This window comes from Catharus ustulatus, chromosome 8 (genome assembly GCF_009819885.2).
Source record: "Catharus ustulatus isolate bCatUst1 chromosome 8, bCatUst1.pri.v2, whole genome shotgun sequence".
NCBI lineage: Eukaryota > Metazoa > Chordata > Aves > Passeriformes > Turdidae > Catharus > Catharus ustulatus.
This window is the reverse complement of record NC_046228.1, coordinates 16,615,734-16,635,074: the sequence shown is the minus strand read 5'-3', so window position 1 is coordinate 16,635,074 and position 19,341 is coordinate 16,615,734.

Genomic DNA, 19,341 nt, shown 5'->3' with positions numbered 1-19,341 from the left:
CCACCACAAGAGCTCTGAGATGTGGCTCAGATTTGGAAATAATAGAAAGGATTGCTGATTGAACTAAAATGATCTGAGACAAAGTACATTTTGTGTCTGGTTATAAAATCCTTCTATATGTTAGCAGAAAACAAAGCCAATTGCTTGTGAACATAAAATGTGAAGGTATGTGTAGCACATTGCAATACATACATATGATTAAATAGGATTTGTTAGTTATGTTGCAATTGGCTGTTAACAGGCTCAGGGCAGCTGTGGCACCATGGCTGCTCTGTAACCTGTGCAGATGAAGCAGTGCAGCCTCAATGGTTTTCTTTGGACCTTTTTCACGTGGGATATTTGACCTCCAGGTTTGTCAAAGGTCATAAACTAATACTTTCCCTTCTTCTAAAAGTGTTCTTGAAACTTAAGGTCACTCTGTGAAAAAAGCCCCAAACTTTACATAATGCTTCCACATAATGTCATTACATTATTTGTTAAACAGAAATTGAATTGTATATAAGTGCAAAATTTTGCTTCTCAATAAGGAACTTTTCCTCAAGCAAGGTTTCAGTTTAAAATGCAGTGATTAAATTATTCTAAATAATTACTTTGTTTCAGGTAGCTAAAAAGAGAATCCTTGTGGGGAAAAAACCCCATGCATAAGAATAGTAACAAATGCCTGATCAGTCATCAAGCTGGATTATGTTTTATAGAAGGAGGAAGGTAGGTGGTATACAAACAGCTGTTGATATCAGGGGTGTAGCACATGAATTTCCCTGCTGGAACTGTGATTCGCATTACTTTCTACCCTAATTATTTTTTCCTCTTTTATTCTAGAGGAGAATGTGCATTGCAAAGTCATTATAGGCAAGAGTAATGTTTTGCAGAAGAAAAGTGCTTTCATAATTTAGGTTTCATTAAAGCAACAGAAATTTGCTGGCAGTATGTAATATGAGCACCTTGTTCCAGTGGCACACTTCCAACATCTTCATTTGGAAAGAAGACTGCTACATTCACAATTCATAAAAGCATTGGCATTTATCCCATTAAACTCACACAGGAAAATAAAACATTCTTATATTCAAAGCCACCATATTTTTTCTAAACTATTTATAGGTAATGGTCTGTCCTTTCCTGTAGTACACAAATAATGACAGTAAGTGCACTTCTAGATATGGAGGAACTTAAGAAAAGCTGTACTTAAAACCAATTTTGCAGACAATTTAAATGCCTTGGCTTTAATGTCATCCTTTTATGCATGTATGTGTCCCATGCCCCCAAAGACTTCCAGTCCTGCTGCTCACAGGCAACCTCTACAAATTTGTGTCCCAGTACATCTCCAGAACCAGCAAAACTTGTTACTAGGCACTATTCCTCCTTTAATTTCTCTGTCCATGTCCTTCTCAAAGTAGTATGATTTTATCTTGACTAGTTTCTAAAACATGTTTTATTCCCATGCTCCTCCCTACAGCCTTCTAGGAGTGGTGCAGATGTGGAGAGAGTGCTCTGTGAGCTCTTCATGTCCTTGTGCTACACCCAACATCAGTTCTGAACATCTAAAATAGTGAGCTCAGGAAAGTTCACTGCTCCTCCCATGCTTTGCTAGTTTGTGATGTTGGATTTGTAAAACACCTCAGTACTCACAAAGAACTTGTGGAGTGTATTTGATGCTATTAACAGGGAAAGAGAAAGGGATATACTCCCAATAGATAGCCCTTGGAAGCAAACAGCATCCAGAATAGAACCTGGACTTCTCTGAGCACTGCCCTCATCTCCAGTGTGGATTGCTTTATAAAGCTAAACAGCAATTACTTCTTCCAGATCCCTTCTCCAGGTGTTCAGCTCAGATTGTTATTCCCTGGTAATCAAAATCCCTGGAACAAGAGACAAAAAAGGCATGGATCTGTACTGCTGAATAGTTCTGTAACTTGCAGCAGTCAGCCTACCCCTCTTTCCCTCTTATGCTGATTGCCAGAATCTTTCTTAGACTGAAAAGGTGCTTCCGGAGTACCTTATAAATAAGCAAAAGAAAAATTACTACACTGCTTGAGGTAAGCAATATGCAACTTGTTTTTTAATCATTATTTGGAAAAATTACTATAAAAGAGCTCTCTGGCTAATACTTTGAGTGGATGAATGTGCATGTTCAGAGCACTACCCATATAATTTTACTTTTTTTAAAAATTATTCAGAGACATAAATCAAAAATGTTTGCAAGTCAAAAAATTTGTTTATATAAAAATAAATACATACATTATGCTAATATAGCTTATTTAGAGAAGTGATACTATGAAGGAAAAAATCTGCACTTTTGTTTGCCACCCAGGGCTGCTATGGTTTAATTTTCTATACTTGCTATAAAAACAAGGTGTTAATGTCAAGTCATAATAACAGCATGAAACCAAACATATGTTATGTAGGTGTCTCATCCTATAAAGGCTTGTGCTGAAAAAATACTTACATGTGTAACATGCAAGATGTGTACATAGGTTTTTAGTGTTGTGGAAATGCAACTTGGCCTGCTGGTAGCATGTTCTCCATTTGTTTCACAGGTTGTATTTAGAACAAGAAAATCGTTTGGAAAATAGATGTCTACCATTTCAAAGGAACCCAAAGTGCTTTGTAGGTTATGTATTTAAAACATACACATGCAGGAGTGACTTTTCCATGGCAACATGGCCATAGGTAGAAGTAGAATAGAGCAACTCATCCCCAGAAAGTAATTCAAGTGCAAGAGAAGTGTTCAAGGTAACAGCAATGTGAAATCAGAATTCACACCTAAATGTATTCAGGTCTGTTCTCTGACTTTGGAGAAAAATGCCAGTAAACCTCTTCAGTGACTGCACAGTGAGCTGCCTACCATCTGCATTCAGCCTCAAAACAATGATTTCTGCCTGCAGCTCCTATTCTTTGGCAAACAAATTCTCGGGTAAAAAAAAAAAAAAAAGTAAAATGCTTTATCCCTATGAGCCTTAATATAGTCTTAATTCCCAGCATGGGGAAGCTCCAATAATCACTGCTTAAAGAAGCTGACAAGAAGCTAAATTATTCCTTGTAATATCTTTCAGATTTTGAGGAGGTGGATGTTATAGAAGAGCCCATTTGTTTTTCTAAGGGAAAGGGCTGTACACTAATTTTCTTTACCCTGATGTCATCTACTGCTAGTCACATAGGAGACTGGCTAAAACCAGATTTGAATAGCCTGTAAGAAATTCAGTCTTCAGCACTGGTAGTTCTTGCTCTCAATTGCACAACAGTAGGTGAGGACAAGAATTGCCAGGGCTGTAACATCACAGAGAGCACCATGTGAAGGAAATTGCTCAGCACACCAAAACAGGGGTGTGCCAGGCAGCCACAGAGCAGTACTGAGCCAACCAGATGGGCACAAGCTCCCCAGCTGCATTGGTGCAGGACTGTTTGAGTTATTTGCAGCTCTGTGCAAGGAAACTGGCAGCACAGAGGCAGTGGCTTTGGGCCTTGAACCCTTGTAGAGCTCAGGTCACTGCCAGCCAGACTGCCTGTACACCACACTTCACCGTGGACAAGGTGTCTGTCCATGGGTTATATAGAAAATACTATATTTGTGTATTTGTACCAATACTATGTATGTGACCTTTCACCAATAAACATCTTTAATATCTCCCATATTCTTAACTGCTGCCAGGTCAAAGTACATAGGCAGCAGATAAGCTGTGTTTTCTAAACATCCTTACATTTTGCTACTAGGAAGTGTAGACTTCATTTGCAACCTGACATTAAGACTTAGCAAAGAGCCTGACCTTGGCAAACAGTAGAAGAGCATCCTTGAGCCTTTCTATGGGGCTGCAGGCAGAAGTTCTGGCAGAAAATAGGATACTTGTTGGTGTGGCCATCAGCTTGAGACCAAGGCTGTGAAACCCAGTGCCTGAGCCTGTGGATTCACAGTTTTCTTTAGGGAGCGTAGGTCATGGGGAGGGAAAAACATCTGTTGTGCAGCAGCTGTATCATCTGCTCTGCTTTTATTTGCCCACAATAAACTACTGGAATAAGAATAGTGGTAAGGAATATACTGTGGTAAGGAGTGCACAGTTGTTCATACCATTAATAGCTTCTAAGAAAAGATAAAATGTCCCAAAAGCAAAAGCATCATGGGTTGTGACCTGCTGCTCAGAGAACTCATCCAAATGTGGTCCTCCCAGATGATTATTTCCATTGACTCTGTAAGTCAGATGTGTTTTCTTCCACTTCAGCACAGGATCAGTTATTGTCATTTCTAAAAGCCTACAGGTACAAGCACCTCAGTGCAGCAGACCACAAGGCACATAGACATTTTTAATTTGAGAAGCCAAAGTTGAACTGAGTCCCTATATCTCCATGCATCAGAAATGTTGAGAATGATGATCAATGCATTAAGAATGCTCGCTGATCCCTTCCAAGCAACGCTTTAAAGAGGCTCCACTTCTCTACAAGACTCACAAAGGGAGGTGGTTAGATGTTCTCTGACTTCCATAAGCAAGACAGTAACACCCAGGTGCTGAAGCAATTCTGAGTAAGAATGGGGAGCAGCAACCCAGCACACAGCAGCTTGCTCTCAGCACAGCCATGTGGATGTATGCAAGACCCAGGTTCCAGGGTGGGACACAAAGCCAGCACAGGTCCAAAGTCCATCCCGATGAATGGGAGAAGTTCCTCAGGTGTTCTTCAGAATCAGGTGGATCATGGCTTGTTTGGCTTTGACCCACACCCAGATCTTTGGCAAGGGTGGAATGCATGTGGAGTTTGTGCTTTGCGTTCAAAGAAAAATTACCTTTTGACAATTTTCAAAAAGCCCCTGGCATTTTATTTTTCTAAATGTAATGATAAAGCCCAATTCTGGAAGACCAAAAGGCAAAGCTACCCCACTTACACTGTGAGAACTTCAGTGGCCTGGAGAGACTAAAAATATGGCAAATACAACTACAGAAAAAGAAAGAGGGTTCTGTGAATGGAAAATGTCTTATTAAATAGAAAAAAAACACAGAATATATATTTTTTTAAATAGCTTATTTTTAAAATATCAAAGTAAAAGCCAAGGAAATAAGTTTAAAAAAGGGGAAAAAGCAAAAGCTTGAGAATGTACTCCATGTTCATTTGTATCTAGCCTTTTTCCTGTTGAACCCTAAGTAGTTGGTATATAATTTACTGCTGTTAATTATCAGTGCAGAGCAGCCTTCCCCTGGGCTCAGATGTGTCCAAGTCGAGATTTTGAACTGTAAATATAACCACCTTTATAGTGCTTTGGTAAAAACTGAGCTTAAATGCAGGAGACAGCTGCTGCAGATCAGATGTGATTGCTGGGGAGGAGGTGTAGAGAGTTATCTTAAGGTCTGGAAACTCCATCTGTGTGCAGTCTGTCATCAGCCCTGATTTTTAGGAGCTTGGTGTTGGTAAAACAGTGAGTCCATGCCCAGGCAGGATGACACACCAAACACCGCTCTGCAGCTGTAGCCTCTTATGTAGCATTTCTAGCAATATCCTTAATCTTTGTTCTTTTCAATATGTGACACAGCTGCAGCTGGACTCTTCTGATAGCATTTATAGCAGGTAGTTACGTAGAAGAACAAGGGTAAGTTGACCTGGTGCTCTGCTGCCCAGCAATAAATAGAAGAGTTACTCATATTCTGGAGCTGTAGGCATGAATCTGCTGGACCTCCACATTTTAGGTTTATTATATACGATACACGTCACAGATGTCTGTTTAAATCACACAGAGATTTTGCCCACCATCTTGTAGTAGCAATTCAGTTGAAGCAGCCCATGGGCTTGTGAAGGCATCAGCTTTTACCATTGATTTTACCAGTAGCACTGGCTGTTCTGCTTGCTCTCCACACCAGAAGCCCCGTGTAGGAAGCCAGCTGCATTGTGTTAACCCACTTGCATCCCTTCAGGTTGGATGTCCTATCAAATCAGGTACTGACTTATCAGATTTTCTTAGAGGACTTCCCTCTGTTTGTCATCAACCTGTCTTTGTCCTTTTAACAGCAACAGTTCTGCTTGAAATTACAGTGGTTAATTTCTGTGTAACCAGCTCTCCCAGTGGCTGTTGTGTCAGCAGGATGGAAATTGCTGCTAAACCAGCAGCCACAGGTACGTGCAGTTGCTAAGGTCTGAATGCAAAGCTCTCTTAGCACTCAACCCCTTCCTTACTAGCACAACATCAAAGCATGGGACATTGTCCCCCAGTAGCCCATACTGTGGAAATTTGCCATCCCACCTGCATGTCATGGCACAAACTCACAGGAAGGCTCCTGGGACACCTGCAGCATCCCTCACCAGCCCTACACTGGATCACAGGGCAAGTTGATTTGCCTTCCCCTCTGCCTTTCTGCTCAGAAGATTCCTGGGACATAAACTCTGGGAGATGGGCTAATTCTGTCTCTTAACTGCTGCCATTTGTAACATAAACAGTGCTGTGCTGGTCCCATGGTAGTGGGACCCTTGATGTTGCGCAGATAATCTGGTTGTACTGGGTGTGTAAGTAGATCTGTTCTGTAAGTGTCCTGAGTGGCAGTACTCAGATAAAAATGCATTATATTAATCTAAAATCCTTTTAAATTCTGAGTAAGAATGGGGAGCAGCAACCCAGCGCACAGCTGTTTGCTCTCAGCAAAGCAAAGGTAGTTAAATCAGTTTTTCCTTTCACTCTCTCTGTAATAATTATTCAGAGTGTTTCTCTCTTGGTTTTGGTTCCTATCATGGACTTAGATTTGATAGTCCCAGTTCCTCCACACCTTTCATGGGTTATGATTTACATACTGCAAGGAGAAATGCTCTATGTTAACATTGCGTTTCTGAGTAGTTTCTGATGCATGTTTCACCCATTAAATCCTCTTCTCCTTAAATGTGTGCTTTTTTTTTTTCTTTTTCTCCCTGAGCCTTCTGTCTCTGTGGAGACCTGCTGCTAGTAAGTTGTCTTGATATTATTCCTGAGAACAGTTAAATTTTTTAGTTATTTCTTAAACGTTAAATTGTAACCTTCATTCTTCTGTTTTCTTCTAAACTTTATCCAAGACCAGCTAATGCACTCACTAAATCTGTGCCCCTTCTACCCAACTGTGATTGGCACTGAAATTTAAACTGGGGCCAGCTTCTGTGCTGCCTTTGCCACATCAGGGAGATTGCACATCCTTGTGTACAAGAACCCAATTCTGAACTTTCTCAGTTTAAGTCTGGACTTTCTCTGTGAACATCAGGTTCATGTAAAGCAGAGTAGATTTGATTCCAAGGTCCCTTTTTTAGTATATGCAATGCTGAAATTTGTTTTTCTTATTCAAAACAGAAGAGAAGCAAAGTGGGTGCTGTTGTGTATTTCATTCCTGTGATCAATGCTATTGTTTATTCCCACAGATTTGCAAAACCAGACCCTACCCAAGTGGTTTTGAGGGTCTCCCCAGGATTATCCATATGCTGCAGGGTTTCCTCAGGCTCTCCAGGTGAGTTTCTTCTTCATTTCCAGTGCAGACCTTGTCCTAGGATGAAACCAGGCAGTGGGACTGGTTCCTTCTGTCCCACTGGGACAGTTTTAGAATGGTGGGAATCTGCACATCACTGGGCTTTATGAACTTCATGTCAACTTTGAATTTGTTTCTACATGAAAATGGTATTTACAATAGAAGTGGGTTGAGTCTAAACACAGCAAGAATGGACCAGAGCTTATCACTGCTCTTTATTAATCTTTCAGTCAGCTAATTTAAGAATCAGAACATGGTCTTGCTCTTTGCATTGCTTCCTAGTATAGATAAAGTATTAATTTCAGCCTTAGCTACAGGAGGACATTGGCAAGAGATGTTTGGATCTGAGTAGGTTTCCAGTTTTGTTTTAGTCTGTTTCTTAACATCTGCTGAGGTGGGTGGCTGCTTCAGGGGGGAGAGAAAATTAACTTTATTGATTGAGTAATTTCCTTTATGAAGGCTCTGAAGGGGATGGCTGCCTGCAGAAACAATATTTGTTAAATGGCCATATTTGGAAAATGAGTCAGTGAGAAAATAGCATGCAAATCCCCCTGCTTATCTCCAGCAGGGAAAGAACAGAAATGTGCTAAGAAAGGAAGATAGATGCTGTCTTGGAGATGACAAGATAAAATGACCCTAATAGGATTTTTTTTTTTTTAAATTATTAACTAAAAAGATACATAAAGAAAATTTTGGAACTGGCCATTCCAAGTACTAAAACTTTTTTAATGAGAAAATTTGCACAGAAATAATTGCCCACTTCTAAAATATATTCACATTAATGCTGTGTGTGCAGGGTTTTGCAGCTCTATCCTTTACCTACCTTCACCTGCTTTAAAAAAAATTAAAAAAAACCCAAAAAACGAAAAGAGGACACAATGATGTATTCAAGATATTAACAATAAAAGAAAGGGAAAAGAAACATCTTTTTGTTGTATGAACTACTTCAGCATGCTATGCGAGGATGGCAAGACCCTAAAAACATAAAATACCTGCCAGGCCAATCCTTAGGTTTGAGAGACACAGGCAGCAGCCCATCTAATTAGCTGCAGTTACTGTCTCTTTGTCACTGCTGACCTCTCTCATTTACTGTGAGATTTTTTAAGAGAACATTTTCCACAGTCTTTTGTCCTGGCAGCTTACTCTTTAAACCCAGGAGCAGACTGAAATAGTTTCTACTTTCTACCAGTTCATGGGTGTCTTGGGTCTCACTTGCTCCCGTGTTCCTGAAGAGATGTCTCGGCCTCACTTGGCCTTTATGATGCTGTGGGCTTGGAGTGCCTGCTAAGAAAATGGTAATGCTTGTTATTTGGGAATCTTGGGGAAGGGGAAAGGAGAGCAGCAGCAAACTGGTGTGAGGTTAAATTAATGCTTTAGTCCTTAGCCTTGAGACTGGGATGGGAAGTGGTAGATGAAACAAGATGAGATCTGATATTTACTAAGTAAGCTTTTAAAACTCACGCATTAGCCTGGGAGGCTGCCCGTGGAACAGAATAACTCTGCACTGATGCAACTGAAATGCTGCGTGCCAGAGCAAAGCCCAAAGCAGCGGGGCAGTGCCGGGGCGATGCTGGGGGCGAGAGGAGCAGTGATTGGCGATGCTGGGGGGCGAGCGGGACAGTGCTGGGGCGGTGCCGGGCGATGCTGGGGCAGTGCCGGGGGCGAGCGGGGCAGTGCCGGGGGGTGAGCGGGGCCGGGCCGGGGCGATGCTGGGGCAGTGCCGGGGGGCGATGCTGGGGCAGTGCCGGGGGGCGATGCTGGGGCAGTGCCGGGGGGCGATGCTGGGGCAGTGCCGGGGGGCGATACTGGGGCGGTGCCGGGCGATGCCGGGGCAGTGCTGGGGCAGTGCCGGGGGGCGAGCGGGGCAGTGCCGGGGGGCGATGCTGGGGCAGTGCCGGGGGGCGATGCTGGGGCAGTGCTGGGGCGATGCTGGGGCAGTGCTGGGGCGGTGCCGGGCGATGCTGGGGCGGTGCCGGGGGGCGATGCTGGGGCAGTGCTGGGGCAGTGCCGGGGGGCGATGCTGGGGCAGTGCCGGGGGGCGATGCTGGGGCAGTGCCGGGGGGCGATGCTGGGGCAGTGCCGGGGGGCGATGCTGGGGCAGTGCCGGGGGGCGATGCTGGGGCAGTGCTGGGGCAGTGCCGGGGGGCGATGCTGGGGCAGTGCTGGGGGGCGATGCTGGGGCAGTGCCGGGGGGCGATGCTGGGGCGGTGCCGGGCGATGCCGGGGCAGTGCTGGGGGGCGATGCTGGGGCAGTGCCGGGGGGCGATGCTGGGGCAGTGCTGGGGGACGATGCTGGGGCAGTGCTGGGGCAGTGCCGTGGGGCGAGAGGCCGCTCCGGGAGCGCTGCGCTCGGACTGACACATCGCGCAGCCCCGAGGGGACACCAGCGGCTGGGAAAGGCTCTGGGGCCTTGGGCTGGAAGGGATAAAGGGCTCAGAGCAGTGGTTCCCGTTGTCGCTGCCAACCCCTCCCCATCCCCTCTGTAACACGGGTCGTGAAGAGCGCAGCAGGGAAGGCCGGCCCTGAGTGCCCGGGGCTTTGCAGAGCGGACACAGCCCCGGCGGGGACTGCGGGTTCGGCAGAGCCCGATGGCATCGCCTGTCCTGCCCTGCCCACCTCTCCTGACGGGCACTGCCTTCTGCCTGTGCTCCTCCCCATGAAATTCTCAAGTCTCATCACGGAGTGTCTTCTGACCCACCTGAAAATTCTTCTCTCTGGAGTGGTTTCCTATGATTTTTGAGAGACAAAAGTTCCTGTACTCTGCACCTCAAATCCTGTATTCAGTTTTGGGCCCCCCTGCAAGAAAGACTTTGAGGTGCTGGAGTGTGTCCAAAGAAGTGCAACAGAGCTGGTGAGGGGTCTGGAGCAGCTGAGAGAGCTGGGGTGGAGAAAAGGAGGCTCAGGGGAGACCTCACTGCTCTCTACAGCTGCTTGAAAGGAGATTATGGCAGGATGGGGAGCAGCCTCTTCTCCCAGGCAACTAGTGATAGGATTCAAGTTACTCCAGGGGATGCTTAGACTGGATATTAGGAAACATTTCTCCTTGGAAAGCGTTGTCAACATTGGGACAGACTGACCAGGGAAGCATTTGAATCACTGTCCCTGGAGGTATTTCAGAAGTGTAAATGTGGCACTTGGGGACCTAGTTTAGTGTGGACTTGGCAGTGTTAGGGTAACTGCTGGATTTGATGATCCTAAAGGTTTTTCCAAAGTAAACAATTCCATGATTCTGGTTCCAAATGTTCTTACAGGAATCAGTTGATCAGAGCAGTACTGAAATGCAGTGCTGTAAATACAAGCAACAAAGGGAGAGTGCAAGGTGTGAAACAAGCACAGAATGAGCAATAAGACCAAAATGAGGTGTGTGATGGCCCTTCCTAAGGTTATCACAAAGTTGAAACATTTTACAAAATACAACTTACTACAAGCCAGAAGGCACCAGATCTGGCCAATAAGCATTTTGGCAATTCTTTAAAAGATAATCCTTCTAAGAATATTATTTAAATCCTCTATTTAGAGTGAGGGTTGTTTTCTTGCCCTGGACTGTGGAGTGGTTTTATCCTTATTCTGTTTGCTTTAATAAAGATGGATGTATCGTTCTCATGTCCCAGAGAAATATTAATCAGGTTATTTCCTTCTGACTGAAGTTTTCTCTGTATCTTAATTGGATGTACTCTAAATTGCCCTGTGAGGTTGGGGAAGAGGAACATTCTGTGCAGAAAATCCTGCCCAGTCCAGGTCACACAGGAGGTCTAATGAATGACCTGCTGAGTTTGCTCCATCAGCTCCTTTGATCTACCCCAGAGCCTCCACCAGCTTGCAGAAGAGAAAATAATGAAGCAATGCAACAGAAGTTTTCATGAAGGTCTGCACTACTGAATGTAGTGTAACTCAGTTGTTTAAATGGGGCAACATATCCTAGTCTTCCACTGACTTTTTTTCCAGAGGCAGCATATTCAGAATTGTTGCTAGTGCCCTTTTCATGCCAGCCACATTACCTTGAGCTGCACCCTTTCCACTAAACTCTAGTTATGTGTTAGGGAACCCTTCCACTGGAAGTGTCTCAGGGAAGTCCACAAGTGTCAGTTCTGATCTCCACACCAAAATGGCAAACACTGATCTGCTTTGTGTTGGATTTGGTGTAAAGGATCAGCTCAGTTACACCTGTTTGAAGCACAACATCAAACAATGCTGGATTTGCTGCATTTTCTGTGGTAGATTTCTTCCAGCTCTCTCTGCCCTTCAACAGGGGCACAAATGCCTCTTGTGGAGTGCAACACAACTGATTCCATAGGCAAGAAGCAAAATCCCATTTAAAAAAAAAAATACCACAAGACTTTAATGTCTTTCATCTGCATTCTGGTATATTTGGGCTTACTCCCAGTAGGCAGACTGGGATACACATATATTAAGATATATATATTATTAATATTATTATATATTATAATGTTAATTTTAATATGTATTTCTTCTTAATCAAGTGTTGTTATTGAAAAATATATTAATTCAGTGGTGAGCCACTAAAGTGAGGGTCTGAGGAGGATGCTGAGCATATGACAGAGGCAAAGGAGGATGGGTTTGTTTGTCCTGAGGCAGAACAGATTGGGAGGATCCAGTGCATTCTAATGCTATCAAAAAGGGTGTTAGAGAGTTAGAAGGTAATTTCAGTAAACAGAAACGTTATTAAATAGTAAAATGCTTTGTAGGCAGAAGAACAGGGACTGCCACTGAGGTTACACTGAGCATTAGGATATGCTCTGTACTGGTAATACCTGTTCATTGCTAGAAGCAAGCCAGATTAAGCAATGTTCCTTATGTATTCCCTTCTCAGAATTTTGGGGGGTTTAAATGCTCTTGTGATTTCTGAAGGTGTACTGTGCACTTGGAGTTGCTGTCCTGACAGTGGTGGGGAGAAATGAAAAGCCTCAAGTTAGAAGCCCGAGTTTCATGAGCATTGTAAATGTCTCAATGAATTTCAGTGGTTCTTTAAGCAAGCAAAATGAGAAACTGCTCCAATGGCTCTGTGTAACCAGTTTCAACATTTATGACTCAGACTATGAAACATGCAGTGCTGAATTATTCACTCTGGGCCAAGAAGGAAAAATAAGACAGCATCTCTTACTACACTATGAAACATTATTACAGGGCAGCAGTGGTATGTTGAACTCCTAAAAATCCTCTTAGTGTAAACTAACTGAAAGTAGCAAAACATAAGAGTCTTGGCTTTTGGACATATACAGCTATATTTCATAGTCTTTTGGGGTTTGTTTTCAGAACTGCACTTTTCTTTAGGCACAGGGAAAAGCTGAAAGGAAAAAACACGCATTTGTTTATTGGAACAGCATGATGTAACATGATAATTGTTATTTCTGTTGCCTTTGATCTTCGGCACACAAGACAGAACGGCTTAAAGGTTGGGCAGGGTCACAGTCTCTCTGGCCCCTGGGCCCTGGCTGTGGATGCCTGAAGTGGTCTTCATTTGACACCTCCACAGTAGCCTAAATACTCAGCAAGGGATCTGTGTCCAGCTTCTGAATCTCTTGGCATTTTTTCAGAAAGCTCCTGCCCTGACACAACCTTTTTGCAAATTGACTAGCTGTAAGTAATCCAGACCTAATGCTAACATTGCTTGAAAAGAAGCTATGGGGGAAAGCACTTTTCAGGAAAACAAACAAACAAACAAAAACAACTAAATCAGGTATAAGATCGTTTTATTTGAACTTGTACCTGCTGGCTCAATCCAGAAAGCCTCATTATTACCCTACTGATTTTTAGGCAAAATGACTTTTTTTTTTTCTTCTTGACATATTAGATTAGCAGTCAGAAAGCCTGAGGAAAGAATCATGCAAAGTCTATATGCTCAGCAAGAACTTGTTTGGATGATTACCTGAGTAAAATGTCCTGCTACAGCTTCAGGGAAAAGCCTTCCTGCAGGAGCCTGGTCCTGGCTCTGTCCTGAGGACACTTCCATGGTCCATTTCCTCAAGGAGTGGGCTACAGCTTGCTGCATGTCTCAGGTGTGCACCTTCCCCATGGCACTGGGTGCTTACTGCCCTTGCAGGTAAAGCTTTACATTTGGTTCTCTTCTCAACCTGAGAGAATCAAATCCACATGTCCTATTTCCAAGGCAACCACTCATCCTGGAAGAACACCCTTCTCTCCTTTTGAAAGGGCTCTTCCAAACCAAAATTAATTACATGGAGAGAAAGCGTCAATACAAAGAAAGAGAAGGCTGCAGGGCTCTGGGCTACAGCTTAGGGCAGTCATGATGAAGGGGGGAGTTGTGAGCTGTGGTTCCTGCTCCCAAGATGAGTTGTGTTTGGCACTTGAAAAGCAATATATGCTGCACTTCTGGCAGCAGGGAGAGAAACCAGAGCTCCCTGCTCGCCCTGGGGTGCCCTGAGCATGGTGAGTGCTTCCCTGAACTGTAGCATGGTTTCAGCTGGTGACATGAGCAGTGTTGCCTCATGGAGGATGGAGTTATCCCCCAGTGACAAAGGCATGCTGCTCAGAATCACAGCTTTCTTGCCCACAGGCAGAAGCAGACAAGCATCAGATTAGGTAATTGAGAGAGCCCCACCTCCTTCTCTGTTCTACAGGAAGACAGGAGGTGCAATGGCATCTAGCTGCATCTCTGAGACTTGGAAACCTACTGCCCCATGGTTGTTTCCTGCCACCAGACTGAACTAAAGCCCTGCTTCTGGCTGTAGAGCAGGTTGAAGCAGAAGGAATGCTGAGCATCTCTGCTTACCCTCAGCTGAGGCAGTTCTGGATGTATAAAGTGGTGCAGCTCATGGAACCTGGATGGGGAACTGGAAGAAGTAGGTATCTGTCAAACTGAGTTTTCTCCAGTGCTAGGAGGCAATCAGGAAAAGAGAGTCTGGGATTGGGTATTGAGTCCTGCACATCTCTTTTGTGAAGGCTTGTGTGCTTTTTTTGTCTCACTCTCTCTCACACTTTTAATTATCCCAGGTCTGTCAGTCTGAATTCCCTCATTTTAGAAGCCCTAACAAATCTCTGAAAGGATAAGAATGTAAAGGGATTAGGTACTCCTAGTGCAACTAAACATAAAGAAGGGTCCTCCAGTATATGGAAAAGCTAGTCTAAAACCTGCTTCCAGTTCCTTCATTTAAACTAATGGTTGTCTGCTCAAGAAGCTTGTGAGGAGTCCTGTTTGTACCAGTGCTTAGTGATACAAAGCAATACTGCTTTTGGGGATGTGCAAATTTGGCTGTAATGATGTTTTAGCCTGGACATGCTTAGCCAGGACATGTTACAGGAAGAGGGATCAGCATTGGCTCCCTCCTGCTGCACTGGCATGCACTCCCTGTCACTGGTGTCTCTTTGCTGTTGGAACCAGGGAGAGGAGGCTGAAATGAAAGTTAGGATAGGCAAGGAAAGAGTGACTTGTAAAATCATGAATCTCAGCATTCTAATCATAACCATGGTTATAATTAGTGATATAGCAAAGATAAAATATGCAACATGCCTGAGGGACCTATATATTCACTGCTCCTGGATTGCTATCTGACAAGCTTATTAACCACAACAATGTTGAAATGCATACTCAGAATGGTTGCTTGGGACTGGACTGACGATTCTTTCACTATAGTGACATGGAGAGAGCAAAGAGAAACTTGAGTAAAGGAAGTAGTGAAATGAAGGACCCATTTTCTCAGTCAGAATGAAGGAGTTCAGGCTAGCAAACCTGCATTACAACTGATGTGGGAGATGAGTGATCTCCCTCTCTTGGACAGAGTTCTTTTCTTGTGCTTACATTTTGGAGTGTCTTCCATTTTCTTTTGCCCAAGAGTGGGCACTTGTAAGTCACCAGGCTTTCTGCGGATGCAGAACAAGAGCACAAGCAGTGGAATGACGATGGAGCATTTCTTTCAGGGTAAGCTGAATGAGGCTCCAAATTTGGCTTACTAAATTAACAGCTTTTTCAGCTGTAGGTGCTTGTAGGTGCTCAGTGTAGGTTACTCACATAGTGCTGAGTAACTACTCTTAAATACGTCATTCCTGTTTGATGTGTGCTGACAAATTCTGGTGCAGAGGGAAGAAATCCTTCATCTAAAGGAGAAAAATGCAGAGGTGGCCATAGATGACAATTTCTCTCTCCTGTGAAATGCTGGTGCATTAGCATGTGTTATTGTCCTACCTGCTTGGGACAGAGAGGTGAGGTAATTTACATTTTTTTGGTTTTGACCTGTAATAGATGTCAGTTATGTGGAAAGATGGGTTTCTACACTGGCTACACCTACAATGGCTTGGCAGGGCTCCCTGACAATCCTTTGGTGGCATTGCCTCAGACTTGCTCACACTTTTGGTCTCTTTGCTGGGGGTATTCCAATCCTCTCCTCTGTTGCTCCTACAGAATGACAGTTCCAAGGTCTATGAATTCAAGTCACTTGTTCTGTCTCTTTAGTCAAATGTGGCATTTTGAAGTGGAAGCCATAGCCATGTGCAGGGAAGTTGCACACTCTTGAAACCTTATGTCTAGAAATTTGAAACTATTAAAGAATTGCAAGTGAAACAGGAAACTTGTAAGTGAATTGTAGATCTCTAGTCAGACCCAGTTTCACTCTTTTCACAGGTGGGGTCTGCCATGGCAGAGAACAGACGTGTCTGAAGGAGATGGCACATGAAGGAGTCACAATTTTCATTGGTGATGTGTATGTACAGGCATTAGAAGGGCTTTTGGGGGTACCTTTCAAATTTTCAACTTCTTTTCTGCATTGTTGGCAGAAAATTATAGAAGTGTGTTTGTGCTTGCTCTGATGCACCTCTCGAGTACCTTATGCTTTTGCAGAAGTTGGCTGTTAAAGGAGCTGCTTACAGGGACTGGGAGGTTTGTGGTGGAAGCTTCTCTCTGTGTGTGAATGTTAGGGTTACTTTCATTTCCTGAGTAATTGATGAGCAAATGAGAACACCTCCTCTGAGCTGAAAATTAATGGTAGTTGAAGTTTAGGGAGCATCAGTGATGATTAAACAAACCCAAACTATCTCATAAATTGAGAGCTGAATAAGTTGTTCTGCTCAGAGATAAACGTCTGTGTTTGAACAAAGTCTTTTCAATTGCACTGTTTATTCAGCCAGGAGCACCTCAGCACATTGTCCATCCCTCACCACAATTTCTTGCTCTCTTATTAGCCTCTAATACCCCACTGTAGTACAAAGCCTGGAAGCAGAATGTGGAGGGGGATTAAGAGGCCAGTAGAGCCATACTTGATTATTGCAAGTGATAAGAAAAGGTCCCCACTTGCTTAAATTTTTCTGCTTTGCAAAAGTATGAAAGTATGAAATGTCAGCATGCCACCATATTTTGGGTCAATATTTAAAGTTAATCAAGCAAATATCAAGCAACTACATTAATAATTTTTTTACTTTATATACTTACTCTCTTCTTTGTAAATGACTTGTTTCTTATTTGTGCTTATAATGCTAAATCTCATTCTTTCTGCACAGCCACAGAGCTTGCTTTAAAGTCCGAAAATTATTATTGGCCTGTTTTCAGCTGATTCTCCTGATATCAGTAGGGAGATCTGCCTCTCCCTGGAATGCATTAGTGGATGGGAATGTTGTAAATACATCAAGAAATAAAGACATTTCTTCAAAATAAGTGAGCAGCAGCTCCTACCTCAGCAGACACCTTGCCACCTTCACTCAGCAGTAGGCAGAGACATGGCTGTTTGCACAGAGCAAAAAGCTTCTGAGCTGTTGCCTTCCATTTTAAATCCATTATTTCTAAGGAATTCAGTCATACTGAGTTAAATCTAAACTAAGGAAGGACTTGACAAGTCAAACAAAAAAGCAGTATAATTTTACAGAGTAAAAAAAAATAAATAAAATGCTTGATATAGTTTTATATCCCCTGTGCAGAAAAAACGCTTGCTAGTCAGTCATGCTGACTGTTTTCCCTGAGCTTTCACATTGGAGGCGATGCAGAGGGTAACCTGGGACATTGGTAAGTGGCTTTTCTTGTAACATGAGATTTTCCTGCAGCACACAAGTGAACCCAGCATTTGTGTGGAACTCAGCACAAGTAATGCTGCAGAGGTGAGCACTCTGTGTTATTGATGGAAAGATGACAGGCTCCTCGATGGCTTGCATTAGGTCATGGGGAAGGCATCCAGGCTATGTCACTGCCAGACAGCTCTGCCTTTTTAGGACAGGCGCTTTTCTTCTGAGCCTGCGCCTCTCTGGCTTGCTCCGAGCCTGATGAATGGGTGGGTACCAAACTCTCTCTTTTTCATGCCAAACTGGTTATCCTGTTTTAACATAAACTAAGACCCCTTTCTTTAAGCTGTATGTTGGCATTTCTTGGAGCCTAAATCTGTGATCTTCTATCTTGGGAAGGCACAGACTGTGTTCATCGCCATCTGTGGGTGAAAGCTGTATTCCTCATGTGTTGAGGTTCACAGCACATCCTATAGTGCTGGTGCAGAAGAGAGACTTTCTACCTGAACCTCTTCCCTTCTCTATCTGTCAGCAGTGTTTTTTTTAATGTGGAAACTTCCTGAGGGACTACTTTAATATTAAAAAGCAATTATTATTAAGACTACTTGGACCAGGGCTTGAATGGTGCTGTGAAGTAAACACAGATATAAAGCATGGGCACTGACATTTGTCATTATTTGGTGATTAGGAGGATGACTGGTTTTTTATACCAATAAATTCTTTGCTTTAAAAAGCTGCTGCAGCAGGGAAAAAATCTGTTTCAAGGAGGTAAAATTATTCACCCATTTCCCTTAAGAATCCCAGGATGCTAAATATGCTTTTTTTCAACACTGAACAGAACCTGTGCTTTATGTAAGTGAAGGCATTGGTCTCCATTTGCAGACACAAAGCTGCAATTTAACATGTGTTTCTTCAGGGCAGCTGGGCACTTCTGCAGGTCTGTGGGTGAAAGTGCTGGAATCTGGCAATGGGGTGGCTCAGCAAGGAGTTAGTTTGTTTCTGGGAGTGGATGGGCAATGGGCATTGTTGAACTTGGCTCTAATTTCCACCATTTGATGTGCCCAAAATGTTCAGGCAGCAAGGTATCCTGATATTTGCCTCTGGCTTCAAATAGATACTTTTGCTGGAGCTGACAATTTGCTTTTGTTTGTTCTCTGCTCTTATTTTGCAAACAAATCAGGACTTTCTGAGTACTCAGAAAACAACTGACAGTGTTGCTCCAGGATAGACTTAATGAGGGTAACTTCTGCTTTTAGGGAAAGTCAGGCACACGACTCCTTTGAACATTTTCTGAGACCAGCTTTGTCAGTAATGGCTTTTTCCAGTAGTAGGTGTAGGCTTTTACAGCACCACCTTAGAAGCAGTTCTGAGGTCAGTGGTGAAGAGGACAGGATTTGGAGTCCCACTGCATTGAGTCCAACTCATTTTATATAAATCACAAAATGCTGACAAGTTCCCCAAGTCATTTAGAATCTTTTTATGTCTAAATTCCTGTTACAGCCATAACTAACAAAATAGCATAATAAAAAAAAATTCCTCTCATTTCTTCTCCAAGTGAGAAGTGCCAGTGATCACTCTGGGGGAATGTCTTATTGCTATAGCATTTCATTTATTTTCTGCAATAAACTGTGAATTCCAAGAGGAAGATATTACTCTTCTAGACTCTTAGTCCAATAGGATATTCATTTTTTCCTAAAGATTTCTATAATTTCTCTTATCTAAATTTCCCACTTAGTTTAGAGCTGTTGTTTCTGTAAATTTTGCCAGGGCCATCCCACAACACTTCCTGCTCTAGACTTTGAGCAAAGCAAAGAGTGCAGCAGCTACACCCATAACTTCCTTAGACAGATTCCTGAGAGAATGCATCATCTCCCTCTTCTTGGCTTGCTGTAACTTGCTTAACTTTTATAGGCACTAGACCTTTTAACAC